Below are 22,315 nucleotides of genomic sequence, written 5' to 3'. Positions count from 1 at the left end.
ACACTGTTGTACCTGTTCCAATAAAGGGGTTTTACTTCTGTAATGTCTTCTCTTGTCCTGAAATGTAGCTTCCTCTCTACATTCTCAACTGCATCTATTATAGTCATAGAGACATACAGCACAGAAATAGGCCCTTCAGCCCAACTAGTCTATGCCAACCAAGATTCCCCATTTGAGCTAGTGTTGCAAGGATATGGCGGTGGAACGAATCCAAGTGCTGAACACGGGTGCGGAGGCTATGTCAGGAGGCATTACAGTCATAGTGAGCATGGAATTGGTGCCAAGGGAGTCTTTACCCAGAGTCTTGGTTTTAGTAGAGAATTCAGGAACGATGTCAGACTTAGAACTGATAGTCCTAAGAACCATGGAACGAAGTTACTCATACACAAGTCGACCAATGAACTGGCACCTTCTAGTTGTGGTCACAGGATTCTTATACTGCATTGGCTGATAGAAAGCAAGCGTTTGTAGTAATTGGAACCTGGGAATGAGTGGGAACTAAATGAGGTAATTAAGGCCCAATTTCTGAGGAAGATAGCCAGGTGCCAGAAGGGACTGTGACAACTAGTCCCATTTGTCTGCAAATATCTCTCTTTTCCTATCCATGTACTTGTCCAAGTGCCTTTTAAATGTTGTTAATATATCTGCCTCGCAACTTCCTCTGGCTGCTCATTCTGTATACTGACCACTGACCACCCTCTGTTGCAATGAGTTCCTATTAAATCTTTCCCACCTCACTTTAAAGCTATGCACTCCAGTTCATGACTCCCCATCCCTAGAGTCCCTGGCATCCTGGCAGCATCCTCAGAGATCTTCTCTGTACACTTTCCTGCTTAATGGCATCTTAATGGCATTTTGGTCATCAGGCTGACCAAAACTGACACAATGCTTCAAGTGCAGCCTCACCAATATCTTGTACAACTGCAATATATTATATTACACCTCTGCTCACATGTCCTTTCCTTCTACTCCACCATGACCTTGGATAGTCAAATTTGAAGGCAGAAGTCCTGACGAAGGGTCTCGGCCTGAAACGTCGACAGCACTTCTCCCTATAGATGCTGCCTGGCCTGCTCTGTTCCACCAGCATTTTGTGTGTGTTACAGAGTTAATGATGGGATTCTTAGCAGAGTGCAGGAATAGAGGTATCCTGGGGTCCACATCCATAGATCACTCAAAGCGGATAGGATTTTAAGAAGACTTATGGTATGATGGCCTACATTAGTCGGGGGATTGAGCTCAAGAGCCGCAAGATAATGATGGAGCTCTGTAAAACTCTGGTTAGACCACATTTGGAGTATTGTGTTCAATTCTGGTCACCTCATTATAGGAAGGATGTGGAAGCTTTAGAGAGGGTACAGAGAAGATCTACCAGGAAGCTGCCTGGATTAGAGAGCATGTCTTATGAGGAGAGGTTGAGCAAGCTAGAGCTTTTCTCTTTGGAACGAAGGAGGATGAGAGTGTTTCAAATGCACTACCCATCAAGGGGAGAGGGTAGCTCCATCACAGGCACAACCCTCCTCATCAATGCGGGCATCATCAAGAGGAAGTGCCTCAAGAAGGAGGCATCCATCACTTTTTTGGACTTTCAGCATATGGGACATGCCCTCTTCTCAAAGTCAAAACAAAATTAATTAGCAAAGTATGTCCCCATATACTACCTTGAGATTCGTTTTCTTGCAGGCATTTACAGGAAAGTAAAGAAATATTACAGAATTTATGAAAACTATACATAACAAAGTCTGACAAACAACCAATGTGTAACGGAAGACCAACTGTGCAAATAAATAAATAAATAACACTGAGAACTTGAGTTGTAAAATGAGTCTGTGGGTTATGGAATCAGTTCAGTGTTGAGGTGAACGAAGTTATCCATGCTGGCTTAGGACCCTGATGGTTGTAGGGTAATAACTGTTTCTGAACCTGATGGTGTGGGACCTAATGCTCTTGTACCTCCTGCCCAATGGTAGTAGTGAGAAGACAGCATGGCTTGGATGGAGGGGGTCTTTGATGATGGATGCTACTTTCTTGTGGTGGCGCTCCTTGTAGATGCGCGCAATGGTGGGGAGGGGAGGGTTTTGCCAGTGATGGATGGCTGTATGCACCACTTTCTCATTACTACCATCAGTGAGGAGGTACTGGAGCCTGAAGACTTGCACTCAACAATTCAAAAACAGCCTCTTCTCCTTTGCCATCAGATGTCTGAACAGTCCATAACACCACCTCATTATTCCTTTTATTTGCACTATTTATGTATTTTATAGTAATTTTATGCCTTTGCACTGTACAGCAAGAAATTTCCCATCATACTAGATAGTGGTAATGAGCCTGATCGTAATTCAGTTTGCACCACTATACTTTGCAGCTTTCTGTTGTTTTGTATACTCCATTGAGTTTAATGTTGCATTTATGATTACAATGTGCACTGTTTACTCTGAGAGTTTTACCCCGTTGTATATGATCGTAACCTAAATGTGAATCTGATTCCAGCACAGTGCTCCAGGTTCATGGACACAAGAGATTCTGCAGATGCTGGACATCCAAGGTGATGTATTATACAAAATGCTGGAGGAACTCAGCAAGTCAGACAACATCTATGGAAAGGGATAAACAGTCGACGTTTTGGGCTGAGACCCTTCATCAGGACATGCTGTTGTGGTAGAACCACTGCATGATATGGCTAACTTTAGCATGAAGCAGGACTGCCATTCCACTGGCTGACTGTATGCTGAGCCGGAGGTGTGTCAGAGACATTTTGTGGGCTTTTCTAAAAGCAGCAAACACACAGTGGCAAGTGATATGTGTCTGGCTGTGTCACACAGAGAGGGCAGCGGGACCTGGTTCACTGAACATGGCAGGTTTGAGGTAAATGGTTGAAGAAACAAGGGATGCTGGTTGTGTCAGGGGAAGCGGAATAATACAGCACAGAATCAGGCCTTTCAGCCCAACTCATCCATGCCGTCCAAGATGTCCACCTAAAATAGTTCTATTTGTCCACATTTAGCCCATCTCTCTCTTTAAAACTTTCCTATCCATGTACCTGTCCAAATGTTACACACACATTGTAATTGCCTCTGCCATCCTCTCTGTCAGTTTTTTCCCTTTGTGTGAAGAAGTTGCTCCTCAGGTCTCTTCTAAATCTATCCCCACTCACCTGAAACCTGTGCCCTCTAGTTTTAGATTTCTCTACCCTGGCAAAAAGACTCTAGCCATTCAATATATGATTTTATGATTTGATTCCCCACTCACAATTTTATAAACCTACAGGGGTGACCCCTTGCTTAATGGCATTGTTCCACGGCATAAAAAAGGTTGGGAATGCCTGTTCTGTAAGGTCACCCTTCAATCTCTTGTGCTCCATGGAAAATAGTCCCGGTTTATCCAGTCAAGCCCTCCAGTCCCGCTAACATCCTCCTGTCTGCACCTTCTCCAGTTTAATGACATCGTTGTGGACTGACCTTTATATGGAATGCATAGTTACAGGCTGGCCGGAGCCCTCTCCAGAATGGTCTGAAATGGGGGTGTGGAGCAAGCAAGCCAATAGCTGGAACTCTGGACCATTGCCAGCTAAGATGTTAGGGCATTATCAGACATGTCAAGGGCTCAAACTATTCTGTTCTTTGGAAAAGGGTTTTCAATTACTAAGTTCAGCTTCCGCAGACACAAGTGCAATGTTACAGCATGATGCGAGCATTATTGGATTTCTAGAAGTCTATGCACTCATCTTATCTGACGCGTTCACAGAGTGGTGCAGTAAGCTCCAGCGACCTGGAACAGCACAGGAACAGGCCCTTTGGCCCTCAATGTTGTGCCCAACTGATTCAATGCCTAATGAAAATAATCCCTTCTGCCTGAACTATGTCCATATTCCTCCATTCTCTGCACATTCATATGCCTGTCCAAGAGCTCTTTAAATGCCACTATTGTACCTGCCTCGACCTTTGTCCCTGATAGAGCATTTCAGGCATCTACCACTGTCAGTATAAAAAAAATCTTGCCCTGTACATCCTGTTTGAACTTTTCCTCCTCTCATCTTAAATACATGCTCGCGAGTGTATAACACTAGAAGCAAGGGTTAGGTCGGTTCTGCTCACTCCTCCGTGATGTTTACTCCACTATGTGCTGAGCTGAGGCTGTGGGCCTACTCCGGCTGCTCTGGGCTTCATGTCCGAGGACTCGCTTTCATTCTAAATGCTTTCTGCTTACTTTTATTCAGTTGATTTGTTTTTTTCTCTCTCTCTGCACGTTGGGTGGTTGTTGTTCTTTTTTTAATGGATTCTTTTGAGTTTCCTGTTTTGTGGTGAACTTCAAGGTTGTATAACGTTTACATACTTTGAACTTTGAGCTTTCAGAACTAGAAGCCCTTAGGATTCTCCTTCACCTTGTCTGCTGGAGCAGCTTCATGTCTCCTTTTAGCTCTACTGATTTCCTTCTTAAGTGTTCTCTTGCATTTCTTGTACTCCTCAAGCACCTCATTTGTTCCTTCCTGTCTCTATCTGCTAAGCTCCTCCTTCTTTTTCTTAACCAGGGCCTCAATATCTCTCAAAAACCCAGGTTCCCTAAACCTGTTATTCTTGCTTTTTATTCTAACAGGAACATATAAACGCATAAACTTTTGAAGGCCTCCTACTTACCAATTGCACCTTTGCCAGAAAACAGCCTGTCCCAATCCACACTTGCCAGATTATTTCTGATAGCATCAAAATTGTCCTTTCTCCAATTTAGAATCTCAACCTGAGGACCAGATCTCTCCTTTTCCATAATTACCTTGAAACTAATGGCATTATGATCACTAGATGCAAAATGTTCCTCTACACAAACTTCTGTCACCTGACCTGTCTCATTTCCTAATGGGAGATCAAGTATTACACACTCTTTCGTTGTGATGTCTATGTACTGATTAAGGAAACTTTCCTGAACACCTTTTACAGTTTGGGAGACCCAGTCAATATGTGGAAAGTTAAAATCATCTACTATCACGATCTCACGTTTCTTGCAACAGTCTGCGATCTCTACAAATTTTCTCCTCAAAATCCCCCGGACTGTTGGGTGGTCTATAGTGTAATCACACTAATGTGGTCATACCTTCCTTATTCCTCAGTTCTACTCATGAAGTCTCACCGGACGAGTTCTCCATTTTGGCCTGTGTGAGCACTGCTGTGACATTTCCCCAGACTAGTAACACCACTGGTCCTCCTTTAATCCCCCTGCTCTGTCACGTCTAAAACAACGAAACCCCAGAACAGTCCTGTCCCTCCTGCAACCAAGTCTCACTAATGGCTACAATGTCACAATTCCACATGCTGATCCAGGCCCTGAGCTCATCCGTCTTTCCTGCAATATTTCTTGCATTGAAATAAAGCTGCTCAGAACATTAGTCCCACCATGCTCAGCCTTTCGATTCCTGACTTTGTATGTTCTCCACAACCACTGCTCTACCTTTTCTGGCGCTCTACTTCCCATCTCCCTATGACTCTAGTTTAACAACCCCTCTGTGCAACACTAACAAACCTTCCCGCTGGAATATTAGTCCCCTTTCATTTTAGGTGCAAACCATCCCTTCTGTACAGGTCCCAGCATCCCTGGATAAGTGCCCAATGATCCAATAATCTGAAGCCCTCCCTCCTGCACCAACTCCTAGCCACATGTTAAACTATGTCTGTTCTCACTAGTACTTTGTACATGGCATGGGTAGCAATCTTGAGATCACAGCCCTGGAGGTCCTGTACTTTAAGTTAGCATCTAACTCCCTGAACTCATCACCTCTCCTACCTATGTCATTGCTCACCCTCCCACTTAAAAAATTCTGTGGACTCAATCTGAGATATCCCTGATCCTGTCTCCCAAAAGGAAACATACCATCCAGGAATCTTGTTCTTGTCCACAGAACTTTCCTTCTGTCCTGATAATGAACAAATTCCCTATCACTACAACTCGCCTCTTCTCCCTCCCCTTCCCTTCTGAACCATAGAGCCCAACTCAGTGCGAGCTACCTGACTGCTGTGGCTTTCCTCTGTTAGATCATCTCTCCCAACAGTATCCAAAGTGGTATACCTGTTGTTGAGAGGAACAGTCACAGGGGTACTCTGCACTGGCTGCCTCACCCCTTCCCCCACCCCTGTTGAACACCCAGTTACCTGTGTCCTGCACCTTGGGTGTAACTACAGTACCTCCCTAAATATCCTATCTATCAACTCCTCAGTCTCCTGAATAATCTGGAGATTATCCAGTTTCAACTCCAGTTCCTTAACACGGTCTGTTAGTAGCTGCAGCTGGATGCACTTCTTGCAGTTGTGGTCGTCAGGCCCACTGGAGGTCTCCCTGCCTTCCCACGTCTCGCAAGAGAAGCATTCCACTATCCTGCCTGGCATCCCCACTGCTCTAACTAGGCAATAAGAAAGAACAAATAATAAAAAATGCTGCCTCAGTGAGCCAAAGCCACATCTCCCCACTCTAACACTGGCCCACTCACACAATGGCTGCTCTGCCTAAACTTAATTTCTTTTTATTGGATCTTGCCAAGTGCCTAATTATGCACGATCTAATGTCTCCTAAGGAACTATGGCATGCAAAATGTGCTGACTGGCCCCACTCACTTCTTTAAAACTCTCTCTCCGATTGCACAATCTGATGTCTCTGTGGGAACTGCGGCACACAAAATGCCAATAGTCCAAATGCAGCCCAACCAGAATTTTTATATTCTGCGCCCCAACCAATGAAAGCAAGCATGGCACATGCATTCATCACCACCCTATCGACATATGGGTATACTACAAGTGGAGGTTGAAAGGTTCTTGATTCATAAGGGCATTAATGCTTCCTTTCCAGTCTTAATGAAGGATCTCAGCCTGAAATGTCAACTCTTTATATCTTTCCATAGATGCTGCCTGTGTCAGGCCCTGTTTCCACTGACACTCCCAAACAATAGATTTCACCTGCTGCTCATTCCAAACTCCTCACCTACAGCTTAGTTAACCCCAGTTTTCATCCACAGTCCTTGTTCACTCATTGAACCAGCCTTAACCAATTGCTCTTAGCTTTTGGGCCTTAATGGGTCTCCAACCTGATGCCACAACTTCCTGTCCCAGTGTGTCAAGCTCCAGGCATCTCTGTAGTCTACAGACCGGACCAAGATTGCTGTCATTATCTTTCTTTTGACTGAGCGTCCTCTGACCTGGGCCACCACTAACTGGGATGATAAAGCCACCATTCACAGCAAATATGAAGATTTCACCACTGAAGTGCACTGGGTTTTTAACTATCTGGGAAGTGGAAGGGAGGCTGTGGAATTCAGGACCCTCGCAGTAGAGTGCAGCTGGAAAGTGGAAGCGTTGCCATCATGACCACTCAGAATGCTTGAAAGTTGAGCTGTCTACCCAGGAGATACCCACCAACCTTGAAAGCCTCATCACTCTGGCCCTCCAAATTGACAAGTGTCTTATGGAACGGCCCTCCAGATCATCACCAACACTTCCAAAACCCAGGCAGTGAGGGAGAGCTTCCTTAAAGGTCACCTTGTTGCCTGTTGTGTTTAGTCTCTTGTCTTGTGCCCCCTCATGGCTTGTTATTTTGAACTCTATTATTGGAAGTTATCCTTCACCGCTGAATCATCCCAGCAACTCTGCTTTGGGTCAAGCCTCCTCTATATTTCCTGACAGCTTGACCTGCTGAGATCCTCCAGCATTACTCAGGATTTCCAACATCTACAGAACATCCTCAATGTACTTCAAAACTGTAACTACTTTCTGGAAGTTCCTCCTGGACAATTTGTTAGCAGCTACACCTGTTGTGTTCATTCTTTACCAGCTCACTTTCGTGGGTAGAATCACAACAGGCCCTTCAGCCCAAATGGTCTATATTGACTAAGATTCCCATCTAAGCTCGTCCATTTGCCCATATTTGACCCACATCCCACTAAACCTTTACTATCTATGTAACTTTCCAAGTGCCTTTCAAATATTGTTAATGTATCTGCCTCAACCACTTCTTCTAGCAGCTCGTTCCATATACTGACCATCCTCCGGGTGAACATATTGCCCCTCACGTTCCTGCTAAAGCTCTCTGCTCTCACCTTAAACCTATATCCTCTTGATTCCCCAGCCCTGGGGAAAGGACTGAAAATATTCACCGCCCCTCACGATTTTGTGCACCTCTGTAATATCACCCCTCATCCTCCTATGCTCCAATAAATAGTCTCTTTCCAGCTTATTTGTATCTTTCCGATAGCAACATGACTAAAGTGTGTGTGTGTGTGCACATGCATTATCAGTATATATCTAACCATAATTCTGTCCATAACCATATAATTCATTACACAACAGGGCAATGTGGCCACTGGCTGTAGATCTACCTCAGTGTTTCTAGATAGTTACAGTATGTAATTAGAAAGTGTGGAGGAATGTTTACAAGGATTACCAGTAAACAAGCTCAATAATTAATGAAAAAACTTCATGGAATGTTGGAATGGGTCATCCGTTATATAAATCCTTGGTTCAACCTTCCTCAGTATTCAGTACTGCGCTTTCTGCTGTGAAGGGGTTGCTGCCTCTCAGCCAGTTCATTCACCTCGAAACAACTCCAACTGTCCCAATGGTAGGAGGTGCTCTAGATCTTTACCAAGACTGGACGGCTTGAGTTGAGAGGAAAGACCGGACATTCTGGGACTGTTGTCCTTGGAGCAAGGGAGGATGAGGGGTGATGTTGTCATGATTTATAAACTCTTGAAGTGCAAAGAGAAAGTGGATGGTCACAGTCTTTTTCCCAGGGTGGGGGGGGGGGTCCAAAACTAGTGAGCATAGGTTTAAGAAGAGAAGGGAAAGATTTAAAGGGGTCCAGAGGGGCAGCCAGTGGGTGCATGGAACGAACTGCTAGAGGAAATGTTAGAGGCATGTACAATCACTACATTTAAAAGAAATTTGGACATGTACACAGATAGGAAAAGTTTAGAGGGATATGAGCCAAACACTGGCAAATGAGACTGACTTAGATGGGAACCTTGGTCAAGTTGGGCCAAAGGGCCCGTTTCCATACTGTATGACTCTGTGCTTCTATGACACTGAAACAAGTGTGTCAGTTTAAATGGGTGAGAGTGTTCAGACATACTTTCTGTCCTTTACAAGGAAATCTCCCATGGTGTGCCTCCCAATGAACAAGATAATAGATTATTTTAAACGAAGGAGATCCAGCAGATTATCCATACACTACATCTTTCTCTCTGACTGTATTAGAACTGGCCACTTCTGCCAGTCACCTGTCTGTAACATTGGATCATTTTTTCTCCCTATCAGTACATCCTGCCTTGCTGGCCATGTCCTAGCCTTGAAATTAACAACACACGACTCAAAGAAGCCTAATTCATTTAGATCTGCTCCCATTAACTCATTTGGTCTCACTGTATCAATGATATTTCCTTTGTTCTATTAGCCTACTGTGCTATTGAAGGTGGACTTGTCTTCTGTCATTCCCAGCTCAGTCTGGGAGCACAGTCATTCTGTTTCTCTCGCCACCGATACTGTCAGACCTGCTGAGTGCTTCCAGCATTTTCTGTTTCCAGTTCAGATTCCCATTTTTGTTTGTGTTTCATGAAATCTTAGCCATTGTTTTCCACTTGGATCTGCCTTGCGCTTCTCCTGAATTCTCGACCAACTGAAATAGGAATATACGGTAACAAATGCAGCAAAATGTGATTAAATATGTTAGCCTTCAACATAACTTTTCTGACAAATAAGATTGGATGTGTGCTGGGACTAAATACCCTCAGAGGAGTCAGTTTCAGAGTTCACAGAACATCAACTTATGCTAAGCAGTGAGCATCAAAGGCTGCTGCATGATTTGACAACAAATTGGAAGCGTCAAGTGCTTTTCACACAGGCCACCAATGGTAATCTCTGCCCGCACCAGAAACCATCTGGTGCTTTGGTAATGCCTTTGAATGAGGCCCGTAGAGATACAGATGATAACTCGATAAGACAGGAGGGGAGAGAGGAAGGAGAGGATGTGTGGGAGATATGGAGGTGGTTAAATGAGGAAGGACAGGAGAGAAAGGAAAAAGACACTAATAGAAAGGAGAAAGATTGGAAGGAAGGAGGGAGGACAGGAAAGAGAGAAAGGGGAAGAAATTCAGTGACATTGCTCGTTTCTTTTTTGGTGTTAAATGATTGGTATTTGTTGGAGTAAATAGTTAAGGATTACTTCCAGGTCACAGTGGAAACTCAGTTAGATTCTTCCTGGAGTGACTACCACTTCAGCAGGTCCTCAATGCCAGACATCAGTCCTCACAGCTCATGAAACCCAGAAACCTTGTTTCATTACTCACTCACATACCAACCACAAGCAATAGCTGCAGGTAACTTTCAGTCGCTGCTTGCATGAACAAAAAAATAAGTCTGACGTAGAGCTAAAATCAGGACATCTTCACTGAAGGCAGTGCCCGGTACAACAATATTTCAAAGTCATATCCCAGATCCCAGTTCCTAAATGTTTGCTCTTTAAAGAAATACATACAAGATCTTAATTTTTTTTACATACATTAAATTATTTGCATTAATTAACTATTAAAATCAATGTGCTTTGTAAATTGAACCAATTGTAAATTCGTTGATCACTGAACTCTTCACCCTGTATCCTTCAGTCACCGGTAATTCCCTGTATTACAGTCTCATATTACATGGTGCCACCTATTTCACTGAACTGTTCACCCGGAGGTGACATTACCGCTTACCGTTCAACAATCCCTACTTTGATGGCCTTCTCAGGCTCTCCGTCTCTTGGCTTTGCATCCCGACTCCCCGAGTGGACACAGGATTGTTCCTCCTTCCTGCTGTCCCTGCTGAGATTGCCTCCACTGATCCTGCCTTTCTGGGTGATCTTTCACCTCCGCCGGCTCTGACGTTAGGCGTCTCGCTGCCCCCAGGCTGCGCGGTGCTTGATGATATCGGCCAGTTCCTGCTCACTGTCACTTTGTCAGGGGCTCTTTGGAGTTCTGGAGCTGCCTCCACATTGTGGTACATCCTTTCTCAAAGTCCCAACTCAGGATGTACCTCATTCAGGGTGTTCTGTGAAGAGCAGGGGGCTTGTTGACCCCGAGCCCTTCCCCAAAACTCACCCAGTCTCACCTTCCGTGTGCCCCAACCTTGCCAGGACAAATCGACATCCCTTCATTCATCACCAGCTGCTGATCCATCTCACCTTGCTGTGGGCTCTTGTAGCAACAGAGCTATTGTGGACTGGATCTCTCCTGCTGTTCCAGCAGATTACAGACACTTCCCACCACCAGGATTTGGGAGTCCTGGCTCCCTCTCCAATGGCGCCTCTGTTCTGGGTCAATTGTGGGGAGGTTTACTAGAGCTGTTGGGGAAGGTTTAAACTAAGTTGGCAGGGTAGTGGGAACTGGAGTGGTAGGACTGAGAACAGGCAGTCGGCCTACAAGCTGATGCAGTGTGTTGAAGAAGAAGAGGCAGATGATAGGGCAAAATTGCAATCAGTTGGATGAGTTTAAGAGTAACATGGTGACAAAATCAAGAAGGGTGATGAATACAGGACTGAAGGTGTTGTATTTGAATGCATGCAGTATACAGAAAAATGAAATCAAATCCTGAGAAAGAGGTGACATAGGATTGGAAGATGTAGAATCCTTGGGGGAAGAGTTAAGAAACTACAAGGGTAAAAAGACCCTGATAGGAGATACATACAAGCTTCCATACAGCAGCCAGGATGTAGGATATAAATTTCAATGGAAAGTAGAAAAGGTGTGTAATAAGGGCAATGTAACGACAGTCTTGGGAGATTTCAATATACAGGTAGATTGGGAAGATAATAATAATAAATACTTTATTGATCTAGAATGGGAAATTCTTTCATTACAGCAGCAACATTCAAAAACACACTTAGCAGTGTGCTTAACTAATAAAAAATACAGAATAATAATAGTGTAAAAATAGTGTACTAACGTGCAATAATAATGTACAAAATAATAAAACGGAGACTATTGTACTACGATGTGTGTTCTCTTGTCACACAGAGATGAACTGTTGTATATGCTTATTGCATTTGGTATGAAAGATTTTCTGTAACGATCCTTGTGACAGCGGAGCTGAATGAGTCTGTTCCACTGCTTATTCAGTAGGTCATGGAGAGGATGTGCCAGATTGTCCATAATGGACAACAGTTTGTTTAGTGATCTCCTCTCCACCACTAACTCAAAATTTTGAGTCTGGTTTGTAGCCAAGGATGGATCCAGCCTTTTTTGATGAGTCCATTTAGTCTCTTTGCATCATCACCACCGATGCTGCTCCCCAACATGAAGCCGCAAAGAAGACCGCACTCGCTACCACAGACTGGTAAACAATCTCCAACATCCTGCTGCACACATTGAAGGATCTCGGTTGGCGTTGGCACTGGAAACATTGTGGGCTGCCCCCAGCACATCCCGGGTATGTTGCAAGTGGTATATTTCTCTGTGTGTTTCCATATATTATTATAAGAATCCTCCTGCGCTTCACTGGCACATTGAGTAGCAACCTTGCCGTTTCTTTAGCGTTTGTCTGTTTCTTACAAGGCCGAGTTGCTAGCTCAATGCTCAGCCTAGCATGGATGGAAAGCGTGCAAGGAGCCGGTTGGATTCGAACCCGGGACCACTTGCCCCAAAGTCCGTTTTTGATGATGCCACTGTGCCACCGTCCATGTACATGTGATAAAATAAATCTGAAACGGAAATAAGTAGAGGTGAGACCTGACAGAAGACAGAAGTATGAGAGGCACAGATCGAGTAGATATTCAGAGCCTTTTTCCCAGGGTGCAAATGTCAAATACTAGAGGGCATAGGTTTAAATGAGAGCTTTAAGGAGATTAATCACTCTAGTTTTGTTTTCAACCCAGAGTGGTGGGTGCCTGGAATCAGATACAATATTGACCTTTAAGAGGCATTTACATGAACAGGCAGGGAATGGAGGATCATAGGCCATGTGCAGGTAAATATGCAGCTTGAATTGTCATGGTTGGCACAGACATTGTGGGCTGAAAGTCTTGCTCCTATGTTGCACTGATGAGCTGGGACTAGTACAGATCACCTAATATTCTTCCTCTCTGTGCTGGCCATTTCTTTAGCATTTTAACTGTTTTTTACGTGGCTGAGTTACCAGCTCCATGCTCAATCTAGCACAGATGGAAAGCGTGCAAAGAGCCAGCCGGATTCAAACCTCGAAGTCTGGTGCTGATGCCACTACACAGCCGGCTGGCATCCAATATGTTAACACCCAGGAATTTAGAACTGCTGATTCTCTCCACTGTTAATCCCCTAACGCAAGTTCGCCCTTGTTCACCTTCCTGAAGTGAATAATCAGCTCTTTAGTGTTACTGATGTCGAGAGAGAGGTTTGTGTTGTGTCCTATCCGGTAGGTTGACTCATTATCACCAGCAGTGGTGTTGTTGATGAATTTATATATAGCATTGGGGCTGTGCTTAGCCACACAGTTGTGTGTGTATAGAAAGTGGAGCAGGGGCTAAGCACACAGCCTTGAGGTACACCTGGCCAATAAGGAGATGCCGTTACTGACCCTTACTGACTGAGGCCTGCCAATGAGGAAGTCGAGGATCCAGTTGCAGAGGCCCAGGCTTTGAACCTTAATTGTGAGTTTGGATAGGACGAGAGCTGGAACACCAAGCTGTAGCTGGTGAATAGCAGCCTGACAGATAAATTCCTGTTGTTCAGGAAAGTGAAGAGTTAGAGAAATTGCATCTGCTGTAAACTGATTGTGGTGGTAAGAAACGTGGAGGTGGATCCAGGTAATCTTTGAGGCGGGAGTTGAATCACACCACAAGCAACGTCTTGAGCACTTCGTTACAGCGACTGGACAGTAGTTATTGAGGCACCTCAGTGGTCACCACGTTCTCATTGGGCACTGGTGCCATGAATGCCCTTCTGAAGCAGGTGAGAACTGAGAGGGTATATATACCCCAGCCAGCTGTTCTGCACAGATCTTTAGTACTCGGCTAGATATGCCGCCTGGACCAGACACCTTTGTGGGTTCGCCCTCATGAAGGATGCTCAGACGATGTCCTCAGAGACCGAGTTTACAGGGTCATCCGGAGATGTGAGGGCGCGTGGGCATGCCAGAGCTCTCCCTATCAAAGGCATCGAGCTCATCTAGGAGTGGTGGGTCTTTGCTAATTATACTACCCAGTCTCACCTCAGTCAGCGTTCTATTGTACAAGACCTGCCACATCTGCGATTTCAGTTTACTCCAGAATTTACCTCCTGCAACGTTTAGGAATGAAGCCTCTCAAAGGATCATGGGACTGATTGCTGGACGTCCTCCCACTTGCTCAAAAGAGCAGTGTAACTCTGCATGCATCGATTGATTTTATTGGCTGATCACCACCCTGCAACCACCAGAACCTCCCTCAAGAAAACGTTTTGCACGCAGCCCACTTAACTTAGCAGTGGGTGCCGAAAACAGTTTCACTTTCACCTTCTGCGCACCTAAACACCTCAGACATTCACCCGCACCCTCCATTTTAAATTCACCCACCTCGTCCCTGCACAACGGCCAATACATTCAGGAAAGGAGCGGGAGAAACCTGTGCAACTTCACCATTCCAATCCTGTCATGGCTGCAGTGTAGAAGGCTGATTGCATAAAAGTGGGCCCTGAAGTAAAGGCAGCAGCTGCTTCAAGCCTTTGATCTTTATGTTGTGCATGTTTGATGCCCGAGCTTTGATAAATAAAAGGAGAATGTTTTGTGCCATTGATTTTCCAATCATGATGTAACCCATCCAGCACGGAATGGCAGAAAGATCCTCTTCAAAGTATGAATGTGCTTTGCAGGATTTGAGTTTAAACTAGGCATCACATCAAGAAACCAATTAGATCGGATTATTTTTAAGTTATGCCATTCTCATTCCTTTCAAGTGAAAATCGAGTTCACTCATATCAGTGCCACAGGCGCATGGCTTTTGACCAATCTTTCACAAAGGGGGAAGATTGCTTTGAAACTTAAAGGTGCATTGCAGGAGTCTCCCCCTTCCCAAAAAGACAAGTTCCCAGTGACTGAGTTTACTGTGTTTAGGTTTTTGATTGATCAGGGCATGACAGGATATGGGGAGAAGGCAGGAAATTGGGGCTGAGAGGAAATATGGATCAGCTAGGATGAAATGGTGGAGCAGACTTGATGGGCCAAATGGCCTAATTCTGTTCCTGTGTCTTATAATCTTATGGTATTATAATGAAGTACATCCCTGATCTTAGCCTGTCCCTAAGACTCCCAGTTTCTGTGCTGCCATGCCCCTTGGCAAGGCAGGTGACCCTGCCATACGGAATGGGCACCATAGCAAATTAGTTATTGTGCCTGTTTTGATATAAACATAGGCAGGGAGCAGGCAATTGCTGTGGTGAGATATTTAAGCAGTAGGACCACTAATTAATTCCTTAATCTTATAGAGATGTAGAATCATATAGGACACAGTCATAAAGCATGAAAACGGGCCTACCAAGTCTATGTTGAACATCAACCACCCAATTATACTAATCCTACTCGGATCACATTTCATTCTTTCCCTATTCTCACCAAATCCCCAGTAATTAAGTGAAGTTGAATTTATTGTCATGTGTACAAGCATGGTGATGCACAAGTACAATAACAAACTTGCAGCAGCACCACAGGCAGTTCACAGAATATGAATTATACGGATACAGCACATCAGACCCAGTACATTCTGGCCCAATTAAGCATCTTCACCAATTAGCTGAAGTTTCATGGAAATAATTAAAAGGTATTAAAAAAGACAAACTACTGTTTAACTGAGTAACAATTCATGTATTTAAATGAAATACAAAACAAATTAGAACACTACCAATACCTCTTCAGTACTATAAAACTGTGTACTAGTGCCTAATAGTTATCAACGGAAGAATTCATCTGCTGTGCTCTGTTGATTGACTGTAAATGAACAAAATTAATGCAGACAACTAGTGTAGATAATGGGCTGTCTTCATACGATGCTTTAGATGACTGCATCCTCCAAGATCTTCATTTTCATCATAATATTCAAGATGTTTTTTGATATCTTCAAATTTTTCATAATTCCTAACTTGTTGAAGTAGTGAAATTGTTTCTTTTTCACTCCCAGCCATTTCTGGCATCTCCAAGTCTAAATGCTAGAAACCGCAGTGAAGTAAACAGTTCTGAATTGTTTTACTGCTTATTTCTCGCCAAATATCATTGACAAAGATCACTGCTTTTTGAACACAAACACAAGCAATTGACACAATTTATAAATTGTATGTTCAAAGCACAGTGTAGTGTCTAACACAGACAGACAGACATACTTTATTGATCCCGAGTGAAATTGGGTTTCGCTACAGCTGCACCAACCAAGAATAGTGAAGAAATATAGCAATATAAAACCATAAATAATTAAATAATAATAATGTTAATCATGCCTAGTGGAAATAAGTCCAGGACCAGCCTATTGGCTCAGGGTGTCTGACACTCCGAGGGAGGAGTTGTAAAGTTTGACGGCCACAGGTAGGAATGACTTCCTATGACGCTCAGTATTACATCTCGGTGGAATGAGTCTCTGGCTGAATGTACTCCTGTGCCTAAAACCAGTACATTATGGAGGGGATGGGAGACATTGTCCAAGATGGCATGCAACTTGGACAGCATCCTCTTTTCAGACACCACCGTCAGAGAGTCCAGTTCCCCACAACATCACTGGCCTTACGAATGAGTTGTTGATTCTGTTGGTGTCTGCTACCCTCAGCCTGCTGCCCCAGCACACAACAGCAAACATGATAGCACTGGCCACCACAGACTTGTAGAACATCCTCAGCATCGTCCGGCAGATGTTAAAGGACCTCAGTCTCCTCAGGAAATAGAGACAGCCATGCAAGTGTGCATGACTGATGCTAGTTAGCAACAGTCTTCTGCCCTGATTAGGTGGCAGAGTGTCCCAAATAAATTAAGGGAATCCCGGCTATTTTCTCAATTTAGTTTATATTCTTTAAGAGTTGTTCTAAATAAATGGCTGCCTGATTAACTGATGACCCTATTAACTGGAATCCACTGTATAATGCAAGACCATGAAGAGAGAGAGAGAGAGATTAAAAAGTGTGTAAAAACAAGACCTTAGCACAGATAACAAGGACACAGTCAGAGGCAAGTTCCTGGTAGAGCAAACAGGTGGTCCTTAATATTCCCTTGCTGAGGTGCATTTAGGGTTGTGCAGGCTGGTTTAAGAGCCGGATGGTTGCAGGAAAGTCGCTGTTCCTGAGCCTGGTGGTGTGGGGCTTCGGGCTTCTGTGTCTCCCGCCTGCTGGTAGTGGTGAGGAGAGGGCATGGCCAGGGTACTGCGGATCATTGATGATAGACTTGCCATCAAGCTCTCTCTCTCTCTCTGTGACTCTCCTGTGGTTCAATCAGATCCTAGATAGATGAGGGACGGGGATACAGTTCCCGTCAGTTTTTGTAATCAATAGGCAGGCTTAGGTGAGGATACAGAACAGGCTATGTCGTACTGCATCGTATTTCCCTATTGTTCTTCTATGCTTTATATCCCTGCCAAGATCAACTTCCACCCTCCAGATGTCTGATGAACACCAAACTGAATGCTTTGAATTCTATCTAGAGCTGATGCCATCTTAACTGGACTTAGTGCTTCCTTACGTTGTGAGGCCACTTCAGCACCTCTTTGTTCACCACCCTGGGCATCATTACATTACTTGAAGTAGGCAATGGAAAGCAACCCTTCTCACTAACTGTAATCAGTCGAGGTTCACAGTAAGTGTATTATCAGAGTGTCTATATGTCACCATCTACTACCTTGATATTTATTTTCTTGCAGGCGTTCACAGAAAACATTTTAAAAAGGATAGAATTTATGAAGAATTATACATAAATAACGACTAATAAAAAACCAATGTACAAAAGATGAGGAATTATGCAAATTAAAAAATATATATGCTGAAAAATTGAGTTGTAGAGATCTTGAAAGTGAGTCCATAGGCTGTGGAATCAGTTCAGGGCTGAGGGGAGTGAAGTTATCCACACTGGTTCAGGAGCTTGATGGTTGATGGGTAATAACTGTTCCTGAACCTGGTGTTGTGGGACCTGAGGTTTCTGTATCTCCTTGTTGATGGTAGAAGCATCTTTCTATGTTCTATGGAATAAAGAGAAAAGCTGCTCAGCTTTCCTCTCGAATTGAACTGTCAAGCCCAACAAGACTGTGCAGAGCTGCTGTAAAGAACACTCTACGGGCTCAACAGGGACTTGATGTGGAGAAGTAGATTTGAACTCTATAGCCTACTCTCTTCTTGTATTCCTAATGCTTTCACCTTTGTATACAGTGAATCTGCCAGCCATTGCAAACTACTATCAACCAACAGACTATAAGGAACCTTCGCCCCTCTTGAAAGTGTTCCCTGCCTGAAACAGCCAATCAGTCGCATTTAGTGAAAGGCAGCAGAGAGAGACAGAGAGATCTATGGAAAGAATTGAGCTTGGAATATTCTTCAGCAGATAGAGTGGGGTTATTCAATCTAATCAAGTCAGCCCAAAGCTCGAGGTGTCCATAGAGGAACGCTATTGAATAACTCCACTATTGAATAACTGGCACATTGCAGGCTGCAGGAGTACGTGCTGAGGGATGCACTGAAGCTTAGCACGGTGGGGGAGGACCACAGGACAGGTTTCCTCTGCCATTGAAGAGAGAGGGCTGTGTTGGGTGAGGAAATGTCTCAATTTTTGTAGTAGTGTATTACCCCAGAGGGTCACATGAGTGACAACAGTCCTATTGGTTTCAAGGAACGTAATATAATACTACATAAAGCATTGGCGAAGAATGCAAAAATGAAAGGTATTGCACACTTTATTCTTGCAAATTATTATTTTTAGTATGAATAAAGTTTATTTTGGTATAAAAAAATCAAGGAACATCATCAACTATTTTTACAAAGAAGTACTGTAATTAAAACTTCCATGTTGGGGATGGAAATAACATGTTAGATCAAGGAATTCTGGAATTCTGAGCAGGCCAGGCAGCATCTGTGGAGAGAGAATGGAGTTAACATTTCAAGTCAATGACCCTTTGTTGGAGCTGCTGAAGGAAGGATGCATGGGCTGGGTCACTAAGCTGTTTTCCTGTTGTTTCCTCCACAGATGCAGATTGAGCAGTATTTATTAGTTTTTATTTCTGACTTCTTGCTGTCCAGTCCGTTCGAGCTGTGACTTTCTTACCTAACTGCCTGCAGAGTCATCGAGTCACACAACATGGAACAGGCCTAACTGATTCCTGCTGTGCAAGATTCCCATTTGCCTGGGTTTGGCCCGTATCTCTAAACATTTCCTATCTATATATCTGTCCAAATAGCTTTTACTGCTCTTAATGTAATTGCCTCCATCCCTTCCTCTAGCAGCTCATTCTGTACACTGTAAATACTGACTAACCTCATGTCCTTTTTAAGTCCTTCCCCTTTCACCTTAACCCTATGCCCTTTAATTTTTAGTTCCCCTGCCCTGGGAAAAAGACTGTGTGGAATCGCCCTATCTATGCTCCTCATGTGATAACAGCACATTTGGAAAGAGGTGAAATCATCGGACAAAGTCACCATGGATTTGTGAAAGGAGAATCATGTCTGACGAATCTTATAGAATTTTTTGAAGATGTAACTAGTAGAGTGGATAGGGGAGAGCCAGTGGATGTGGTATATTTAGATTTTCAAAAGGCTTTTGACAAGGTCCCACACAGGAGGTTAGTGTGCAAAGTTAAAGCATGGTATTGGGGGTATGGTATTGATGTGGATAGAGAATTGGTTGGCAGACAGGAAGCAGAGTGAGAGTAAACGGGACCTTTTCAGAATGGCAGGCAGTGACTAGTGGGGTACCGCAAGGCTCAGTGCTGGGACCCCAGTTGTTTACAATATATATTAATGATTTAGATGAGGGAATTAAATGCAGCATCTCCAAGTTTGTGGATGACACGAAGCTGGGCGGCGGTGTTAGCTTTGAGGAGGATGCTAAGAGGATGCAGGGTGACTTGGATAGGTTAGGTGAGTGGGCAAATTCATGGCAGATGCAATTTAATGTGGATAAATGTGAGGTTATCCACTTTGGTTGCAAGAACAGGAAAACGGATTATTATCTGAACGGTGGCCTATTAGGAAAAGGGGAGATGCAACTGGACCTGGGTGTCATTGTACACCAGTCATTGAAGGTGGGCATGCAGGTACAGCAGTCGGTGAAAAAGGCAAATGGTATGTTGGAATTCATAGCAGAAGGATTTGAGTACAGGAGCAGGGAGGTTCTACTGCAGTTGTACAAGGCCTTGGTGAGACTGCACCTAGAATATTGTGTGCAGTTTTGGTTCCCTAATCTGAGGAAAGACATTCTTGCCATAGAGGGAGTACAGAGAAGGTTCACCAGATTGATTCCTGGGATGGCAGGACTTTCATATGGATCGACTAGGCTTATACTCACTGGAATTTAGAAGATTGAGGGGGGATCTTATTGAAACGTATACAATTCTAAAGGGATTGGACAGGCTAGATGCAGGAAGATTGTTTCCGATGTTGGGGAAGTCCAGAACGAGGGGTCACAGTTTAAGGATAAAAGGGGAAGCCTTTTAGGACCGAGATGAGGAGAAACTTCTTCACACAGAGGGTGGTGAATCTGTGGAATTCTCTGCCACAGGAAACAGTTGAGGCTGGTTCATTGGCTATATTTAAGAGTAAGTTAGATATGGCCCTTGTGGCTAAAGGGATCGGGGGTATGGAGAGAAAGCAGGTACAGGGTTCTGAGTTGGATGATCAGCCATGATCATACTGAATGGCGGTGCAGGCTCGAAGGGCCGAATGGCCTACTCCTGCACCTATTTTCTATGTTTCTATGATTTTATACACCTCTATAAGATCACCCCCCATTTCCTGCATTCCATGCCCAACCTCTCCGTATAATCTCAGGCCTCGAGTCTTGCAACATCTTTGTAAATCTTCTCTGCACTCTTTCCAGCTAAATGAATAATTTCCTATACTAGCATGATCAAAACTGTATATAATATTCCAAATGCAGCCTCACCAATGCCTTGTAGAACTGCTGAACTCAGTGACCTGACTGGGGCAGGCCAGCGTGCCAAGTGCCTTCTTCACCACCCTGTCTCCCCGCGATGCCGCTTTCAGTGAACTCTGTTCTATATTCATTCAATGTCCCACCCTGGTTTGACTTTCGCAAATGCAACACATTGGACCTAATATAGAACATAAAACACTACAACACAGAACAGGCCCTTTGGCCCACCATGTTGTGCCAACATTTTAACCTACTCTAAGAGTAATCTAACCCTTCCCTCCCACATAACCCTCCATTTTTCTGTCATCCAAGTGCTTTTCTAAGAGTTTCTTAAATGCCCCCAACGTATCTGCCTCTACAACTACTCCTGGCAGGGCATTCCACACACCCACCAGTCTGTGTAAAAATACTTACCTCTGACATACCCCTTAATACCTTGAGTTGCTTAATACCCCTTATACTTTCCTCAATCACTTTAAAATTATGCCCCCTGGTATTAACCATTTCCACGCTTGGAAAAAGTCTCTGGCTGTCCACTTGATCTGTGCCTCTTATAATCTTATACACCTCCATCAAGTCACCTCTCATCTTTCTTTGCACCAATCTGAATTGAAAGGCTTTTGCCGACCCTTGACCACTTACCCAGCTGCTACTTGGCCAGCTTTATGTGCACTAAGTTGAAAGGAATCTATTATAAGGAGCCAGTAAAGTATGAATCCTGTCGGCAGCTGGCGATGTTGACAACTCAGTGTTGCTACACTGAAAATTGTACCTTCCCACACGCAACCGGCTCTGAAACCCTGGCCCTTACCAGCATAATGAATGAAGATAATGTGGACTGCAGCCTACTGAACACACTCAGTCATCTTTGCAGTGGACTTTTTGAATGCCTCACAGCACGTCATAGAGAGATACAGCACAGAAGTAGGCTCTTCGGCCCACTGAGTCCACACTGACCACCAGCCACCGACTTACATTGATCCCATCTTATTCTCCCCACATTGCCATCAACTCTTTCCAGATTCTACCCTTCACCCACACACTAGGGGTAATTTACAGCAGCCAATTAGCAAAATTCAGTCATCAAAAGAGTCCAGTCATATTCAATTAATTTCAATCTAGTGCTGTGTTGCTTATTATCTGCAGGCTGCCCCAATCAAAATCGCACAAAAGTGCAAGCAGAATCCAGAAACACGTCGAAACGTGAGCTACAGAGTTCAATCCGCACACTGCATCGATTAAACCTTGCCCAGGAC

The sequence above is a fragment of the Hypanus sabinus genome, chromosome X1 (genome assembly GCF_030144855.1).
Source record: "Hypanus sabinus isolate sHypSab1 chromosome X1, sHypSab1.hap1, whole genome shotgun sequence".
Taxonomy (NCBI): Eukaryota; Metazoa; Chordata; class Chondrichthyes; order Myliobatiformes; family Dasyatidae; genus Hypanus; species Hypanus sabinus.
Note: the sequence above shows the minus strand (reverse complement) of the source record.